Source organism: Lolium rigidum, chromosome 3, assembly GCF_022539505.1.
Source record: "Lolium rigidum isolate FL_2022 chromosome 3, APGP_CSIRO_Lrig_0.1, whole genome shotgun sequence".
NCBI classification, from domain to species: Eukaryota; Viridiplantae; Streptophyta; class Magnoliopsida; order Poales; family Poaceae; genus Lolium; species Lolium rigidum.
In genome coordinates this window covers 29,046,492-29,054,659 of record NC_061510.1, presented here as the reverse complement: position 1 = coordinate 29,054,659, position 8,168 = coordinate 29,046,492, and the positions used below count along the sequence as shown (strand labels likewise).

The 8,168-nt window shown below is 44.7% G+C and overlaps 1 long non-coding RNA gene across 1 annotated transcript; it reads right to left on the bottom strand.

The window, feature by feature from the left end:
* Positions 1-1,152: 1,152 nt before the first annotated feature.
* LOC124696293 lies at positions 1,153-2,267 on the bottom strand. Its single transcript, XR_007000668.1, has 3 exons — positions 2,207-2,267; positions 1,978-2,081; positions 1,153-1,384 (listed from the first exon to the last, which is right to left on the bottom strand). It is a non-coding gene; the product is annotated as an uncharacterized LOC124696293 (long non-coding RNA).
* Between the last annotated feature and the right edge of the window lie 5,901 nt (positions 2,268-8,168).

Below are 8,168 nucleotides of genomic sequence, written 5' to 3'. Positions count from 1 at the left end.
TATCTGTATCTAAATACCAATATAGGCGTTGCTAGTGCCTCTACCAACGGATAATGATGCGTTGCATTTTTGGGTGTTGCAAGGGTACAATGCAACGCATGTAGGTCCGTTGGTAACGGGGGCGTTGCTATGCAGCAACGTATAGAATCATGGGTGGGCAACACTTACATATGTTGGTGCTTGCACTGCCCGATTGAATTCATGACCGGATAATATTTGTTTTATCAATTAAATATTTGCAAGCTTGTAAGCGATGGTCTACATATAGCATCCAGATTTTTTTTGCAATTACCCTGAACTGGGTCCACGCCGCGATTTGTAGACATACGTGAATTGAGAAAATTCAATATCACTATTTATATAGAAGAGAGACATGTTATATATTGAATTAAAATCGTTGCATTACAAAAGGAACACCATCGATGTGGTACATATATAATTACTATGTTTACAACATCACTACTCTCCCACAAATAAATAAAATAGAGAGATGTGAAGTAGACTATCTAGAAGCAGCATTGTCCTCCTTCCGTTCAACTTGTCTCCCATATCATCATCAATTTATCTTTTGAATCTACAGTAAAAAAGGCCAAACTTTTAACACAATAGTGGAAGAAACAGGACACACTGAGTTACTCTTTGCTTGTCACCATGTAGGTGGTTTGTTTTCTGGTTCTGAATTGTAATACATCAATAAAAATCGATAAAAATGTGATACTTCAAACTTCAAAATCTTGCTGATCTCTAGAGAAATTCAACAAAAAGTAGTACCATTTTATATACGCACACAACTTATAGACCATCCACAAGACCAAAGCAATAGCAGTTTATTTACAGATATTTCAAAATTTCAACAACCATAGTAATTAACCACTTAGGCATGTTTTAACAACTGCAGAGGTAACTTGGTTATTTAGAATTATGGAGTAGACATGCATAATTGCATATTCATGACTGTTAGCTACAGTATCAGTAGCAGCCTACTCAAATTTCAACAGTTACTCTTCTCAAAATAACATACGATCGAGATACTCAGACTTACAATGGCAACTTACAGAAGAAAAAATACAAAAGGCCAAATTTTAATTACTGGAATTGGAGGAAACAGGGGAGGAGGGAAACTTACATGTGGTCAGCACCGTCAGTGGAATCATTTCAACAACATAAAAATGCTCATCATGGGATCATGGCCGCAATTTGAAAATCTTATTCTGTACACATATATATCCTAGAAATATAAGGTGATCCGAATTGTATCTCAAGCATGAAACTATATGCATTTTCGAATTTTATCAAGAAAAGATGGCAACCTAAAGATGAAAAAAACACCTGTACATTCAAAAAACTCAGTGACCTGATTGCAAAATTCCTTTGCCCAATTGAACTGCAGATGGGTAGAGTATAATTGTAAGTCAAATTAGCAATCAATATTAGTGTCTAGGACTGCATGATCAGAAAATAAGAAGTGCAAGAATTCCTCCGTCCTATTAGGAAAATTTGCAGCAATTAACCGATCAAAAAACACTTGCTAGTCTGCTACTAACTAATCAACATCTAGCAAAACCATGGCAAGAAAGCCTGATATTCAGTCTATACCTGTGGCAACAGCAAACAATTTAGGACAGAAGAGCCCGTACCTAGACATGTTACAAGATGCTTTACTAAAATCTGGTAAATAATAAATAAATAACTTTCTGAAAGTACGGCAAATAACAGACTAGCACAAGCTCCTGTATCTCACACAACACACGCACTCGCTCACTCCAGTGAATTTACTTTAACAATAAATATTCAGATGAGCAGAAAATAAAATTTGGTTCAAGAAAATGCTCTAAAGCTTGTTGGAACACGAATCCACCGAGTACTTATTTTAAGTAGGTGATAAAAGCTTGCATATTGTAAGTATAAAGAGCGCAAATTTGTTGCAGATAGTGGTCATCGCATCTCTTTCTCGTACTGAATACCAAAAGTACTTACTGTGGGTGATCTGGTCTATGCAGTATGCACCAGGAGTATCCAGGGCTAACGTATACATGTAATCAATAGCGATTGATCTCTTCAACGATGCAGGAAAACATGAACTGTAGATTATCAGCGGCCAATGTCATGCGATGCGGCAAGGATGCCCAAAAATTCTAGAAAGATTATTAACGGGTCAATGATGGGGAAAACGAGAGGAATTTGGAAAGGGGAAGAGAAGTTGCACCTGGATTGCCCCTGGTCCGACGTTCCCCATGTGTTTCACCTTGCTGCTGCACTCCGTTTCCTTGCCCCCCGTTGCAGCATCGTTCAGTTCGTGGTCGCCGATCAGCAAGGGCCTGAAGAGCGCCAGATAGCCTCGCAAGAGATAGGCGCCGCGCCATCAAGAAGCCTGCGGAGATCCCCGAAAGTGGAAGCCATGTCGAGGGAAGGAATCGCGAATAGCTCTCGCTCGACGACCTGATTTCCGGCGGCGCGTTGGTCCTGTTGCTAGGGTTAAGATTTGATGAAAGAAGTCCAAATCACCCCCCCAAGTATGAGGTTTGGGGCGGTAACCCCCCTTATGTTTTAAGTGGGGTAAATTACCCCCCTAAGTATCAAATACCGGACAAAATACCCCCTCTGGGCATTGGTTAGCTGTTTTGTGAGCGCATCTCAAAAAAAAAAGCTGTTTTGTGAGCGGATTTGGCCACGGTGGACACAGCAAATAGGCCACGCAAGCATGGTTGAGACGGACCAGGTCAAGACTCACCTGGCCGGCCGCACGGACGTACCTGGTCGTCATCTGGCCATCAAGACGCACGCCGCGCGTGGTCTGTGGAAAGCAGTGCGCCATCGCCCGCTAACATCTTCTCTCCCGACGACGGCGGCGAGGTATGTTGATGATCGACAGCTGTTGGTTGATGATCCGGCGCAGCTCTCCTCCGCAGCAGTTGGCCTAACCTTGTGTGCTCTCGCTGCAGCCATGGCCCCTCCATGTCGAGGACGGCCTCGATGGTTACTCCTGGATAGAAGCGATGGCGGACGATCGGCGGCATCATCTGCTGATTGTAGTGCCGCTATGTCGAGCAGCTGAGTTCATGGAACCCCTACATCCCTCATCCCCTTCCAGATCTTTGCAAAAAATTCAGAAACTATTTCCTGTAGGGAGTGCTAGTACATACAGATTTTCTGTTCATATGTGTTAGGCATATAACTGAGAAAAGATTTCATTTTTCGTGCTAGTACAACATACAGTAACATCTATGCAAGATTGCCGGAGAATGCGATAGCTGATAGATCAAAAGAAGAAGATGGAGCTGAGGAGCAAGGATTTCAAGAGGAACAATATTCAGATGTTACGAGCAGCAACAAGAAATGCATGGACATCACCTACAGGAGCAGAAATTTCAGAAATACCAGCACATTCCAGAGCAACAGGAAGAGCATGTACATGATCAACAGTAGAAATGCATGAGCAGCATCTAAATAAGCATCACTCAAAAATGCATGACAAGCACCGAGAGGAGCATCAATTTCAGCATTCCCAGCACCAAGAAGGGCAGCTAATTTCTGCTGCTTCTCCACCCCAGCAAGATCCATCAACGCCGCCGCCGCTTCCTCAATTTCTGCCCCTTCTTTCATCGCCGGCATCAGGTACCACCTCCCCAAAACCTGAGATCCCTCCACCTCCATCGAAATGCCGATCAACAGCTCCCGGGGCGATGTAGAAAGACGAACGCGTCCGGATTTGGGGAGGAGGCAGAGGCTCGCGACCGGATTTGGGGAGGAGGATGCACGGCCGGATTTGGGGAGGAGCAGGAGGCGGACAGAGTATGAGAGCCAGGTGCGGTCAACGATGGGGAGGAGGGTTTGCAGCTCTCCCAGGTGCGGTTCGACGAAATCATGTGCGGTGCGGCTCAACCGTGCCAGCGTGGAGCAAACCAGAGTACACGTGGCCAAATCCGCTCACAAAACAGCTAACCAATGCTCAGGGGGTATTTTGTCCGGTATTTGATACTTAGGGGGTAATTTACCCCACTTAAAACATAAGGGGGGTTACCGCCCCAAACCTCATACTTAGGGGGGTGATTTGAACTTCTTTCAGATTTGATTTATGAATGGGGATCGAGAGTTTTTTAGATGGGGGAGTAGTTAGGATGTGGCTACGTTTGTGGCTGCAGAGGTGGGAGGATAGGTAAATACTAAAAAGGACCCAGTCACTCGGTCGTGGGGAAGATCGTGGATGGTAGATACATATAACGTCACCGTTGCAGCCTATGTGTAGCTGTATGCCTATGCGTGTTGTAGTGTCTCTCAGTGGCTGACAGTAACTAAATAAGCTTATGCTTAATTAGTCAGATGTTGAATTAGTAAGATCAAGTAGTGGATTGAGTTCCTGTTGGTAATCAATACCAACAGAGAGCTACTTTATTTTAAGTAGAATTTCTTTTAAGGACTCTAGCTAGATTAGAGGGGGGGAATTACTGCTTTGTTGCCTATGATAATGGATCATCAAATGTTTCCCTTTGCCCCTGGTTGCCTCCTTAATTGATGCTTTATGATCCAAATGACCCAAGTCCCTTGCATGATCCCATTTGTCCCTAATGTTGCTTAAGATGAATAAATTCCCTCTAATCACCATTTGGAGATCAAGACTAGTTCTTGATTTCCATTAGCTAGACTCCAATATTAAAAATGTCTCCCAAATATGGAGACAAACATTTTAACATTATCCCAATGTTATTTCTCTCAAATGGACAATTTTTGTACTTGCTGATGATTAGAATGTTTGGTCGATCACTACTCTCTGGGGTGGCGTGAGTGAACCTGGTGTGATGGCGCAAATATCAATTTGTTGTGCATCCTACTTGGCTTCGCTTACGCCATCCCTGAATGTTTATATTTGTTTCGACCAAAAAATTATGAGGCATATGATATCTAGTTGATACCACTTGGCTCTTTCTTCCATTTTAGTGCCGATGATTAGAATGTTTGGTCACCTATACACTCAGAGGCGGCGTAAGTTAGCCTGGTGTGATGGCACAAATATCAATCTGTTGTGCATCCTACCGGCCTCGCTTACGCCGTCTCGGAATGTGAATATTTGTTTCGACCAACAAAACATGAGGCATATGATATCTAGTTGATACCACTTGGCTCTTTCTTCCATTTTAGTGCCGATGATTAGAATATTTGGTCACCTATACACTCTAGGGTGACGCAAGTGAGCCTGGTGTGATGGCACAAATATCAATCTCTTGTGCATCCTACCGGCCTCGCTTACTTCGTCTTGGAATGTGAATATTTGTTTCGACCAACAAAATATGAGGCATATGATATCTAGTTGATACCACTTGGCTCTTTCTTCCATTTTAGTGCCGATGATTAGAATGTTTGGTCACTCGTACACTCGGGGGTGGAGCAAGTGAGCCTGGTGTGATGGCACAAATATCAATCTCTTGTGCATCATACCCAGCCTCACTTACTCCATCCCTGAATGTTAATATTTGTTTCGACCAACAAAGTATGAGTCATATGCTATCTAGTTGATACCACTTGGCTCTTTCTTCCATTTTAGTGTCGATGATTAGAATGTTTGGTCACCTATACACTCCGGGGTGGCGCCAGCAAGCCTGGTGGGATGGCACAAATATCAATCTCTTGTGCATCCTACCTGGCCTCACTGACTCCATAACGGAATGTTAATATTTGTTTCGACCAACAAAATATGAGGCATTCCATTTAGTTCATACTAGCTACTTGTCCCTTATTTTAGTTGGCACTTTTTAATTGCATTGGCCGATGATTAGAATGTTTGGTCACTTGTACACTCTGGGGTGGGGCCAGTGAACCTGGTGTGATGGCACAAATCTCAATCTCTTGTGCATCCTACTTGGCTTTGCTGACCCCATCCCTGAATGTTAATATTTGTTTCGACCATCAAAGTATCAGGCATTCCATTTAGTTCATACTAGCTACTTATCTCTTATTTGAGTTGGCACTTCTTAATTGCATTGGCCTTTCTTCCATTTTAGTGCCGATGATTAAATTTTGTGGTCACTACACACTTGGGGGAGGCGCCAGTGAGCCTGGTGTGATGGCACAAATATCAATCTCTTGTGCATCCTACCTGGCCTCACTGACGCCTCGAAGGCGGTAAAGAAGGTGTTGTCCAAGGAGGAGAAAGGCGTCAAGGCCTCGAAGCGTCGCAACCAGCGCAAGAATATGAAGGGGAGGAATGCAGCGGCCACCGCCGCCCAACAAGTTGAGTCCACCCAGCACATCGCGTGGCAGATGCAGCTAAAATCCAGCGCCGCGCAAGTAGACCTCCATTCCGAGCATAGCGGAGGCCATGCTCCTCGGCAAGCGAGAGGGGATCATCGGTGTCGCGCCCCCGACCTCGTCGGTGAGCTCGGTAAGTTCCCAGCTGCGTCCAGAAATGCCTGCACCCTTGTGATACGTCTCCGACGTATCGATAATTTCTTATGTTCCATGCCATATTATTGATGATACCTACATGTTTTATGCACACTTTATGTCATATTCGTGCATTTTCTGGAACTAACCTATTAACAAGATGCTGAAGTGCCGATTCTTTGTTTTCTGCTGTTTTTGGTTTCGAAATCCTAGTAACGAAATATTCTCGGAATTGGACGAAATCAAGACCCGGGGGCCTATTTTGCCACGAACCTTCCGGAAGACCGAAGAGCATACGAAGTGGGGCCACGAGGTGGCCGGACCACAAGGCGGCGCGGCCAAGGGGGCCCGCGCCGCCCTGTGGTGTGGGCCCCTCGTCGGCCCTCCGACTCGCCCTTCCGCCTACTTAAAGCCTCCGTCGCGAAACCCCCGATGCGAAAAACCACGATACGGAAAACCTTCCGGAGACGCCGCCGCCGCCAATCCCATCTCGGGGGATTACGAAGATCTCCTCCGGCACCCTGCCGGAGAGGGGATTCATCTCCCGGAGGACTCTACACCGCCATGGTCGCCTCCGGAGTGATGAGTGAGTAGTTCACCCCTGGACTATGGGTCCATAGCGGTAGCTAGATGGTTGTCTTCTCCTCATTGTGCTTCATTGTTGGATCTTGTGAGCTGCCTAACATGATCAAGATCATCTATACTGTAATACTCTATGTTGTGTTTGTCGGGATCCGATGGATAGAGAATACCATGTTATGTTAATTATCAAGTTATTGCATATGTGTTGTTTATGATCTTGCATGCTCTCCGTTATTAGTAGAGGCTCTGGCCAAGTTGATGCTAGTAACTCCAAGAGGGAGTATTTATGCTCGATAGTGGGTCCATGCCTACATTGACACCTGGGACAGTGACAGGAAGTTCTAAGGTTATGTTGTGCTGTTGCCACTAGGGATAAAACATTGATGCTATGTCCGAGGATGTAGTTATTGATTACATTACGCACCATACTTAATGCAATTGTCTGTTGTTAGCAACTTAATACTGGAGGGGTTCGGACGATAACCCGAAGGTGGACTTTTTAGGCATAGATGCGGTTGGATGGCGGTCTATGTACTTTGTCGTAATGCCCAATTAAATCTCACTATACTTATCATGACATGTATGTGCATTGTTATGCTCTCTCTATTTGTCAATTGCCCGACCGTAATTTGTTCACCCAACATGCTTTTATCTTATGGGAGAGACACCTCTAGTGAACTGTGGACCCCGGTCCATTCTTTTAATATTGAAATACAAATCTGCTGCAATACTTGTTTTACTGTTTTCTCTCGCAAACAATCATCTTCCACACAATTCGGTTAATCCTTTGTTACGGCAAGCCGGTGAGATTGACAACCTCACCTGTTTCGTTGGGGCAAATTACTTTGGTTGTGTTGTGCGGGTTCCACGTTGGCGCCGGAATCCCTGGTGTTGCGCCGCACTACATCCCGCCGCCATCAACCTTCAACGTGCTTCTTGGCTCCTCCTGGTTCGATAAACCTTGGTTTCTTTACGAAGGAAAACTTGCTGCTGTGCGCATCATACCTTCCTCTTGGGGTTGCCCAACGAACGTGTGAAATACACGCCATCAAGCATATTTTACGGCACCATTGCCGGGAGATCAAGACACGCCGCAAGGGGAGTCTCCACTTCCCAACCTCTTTACTTTGTTTTTGTCTTGCTTTATTTTATTTACTACTTTGTTTGCTGCACTTATATCAAAACACAAAAAAATTAGTTGCTAGCTT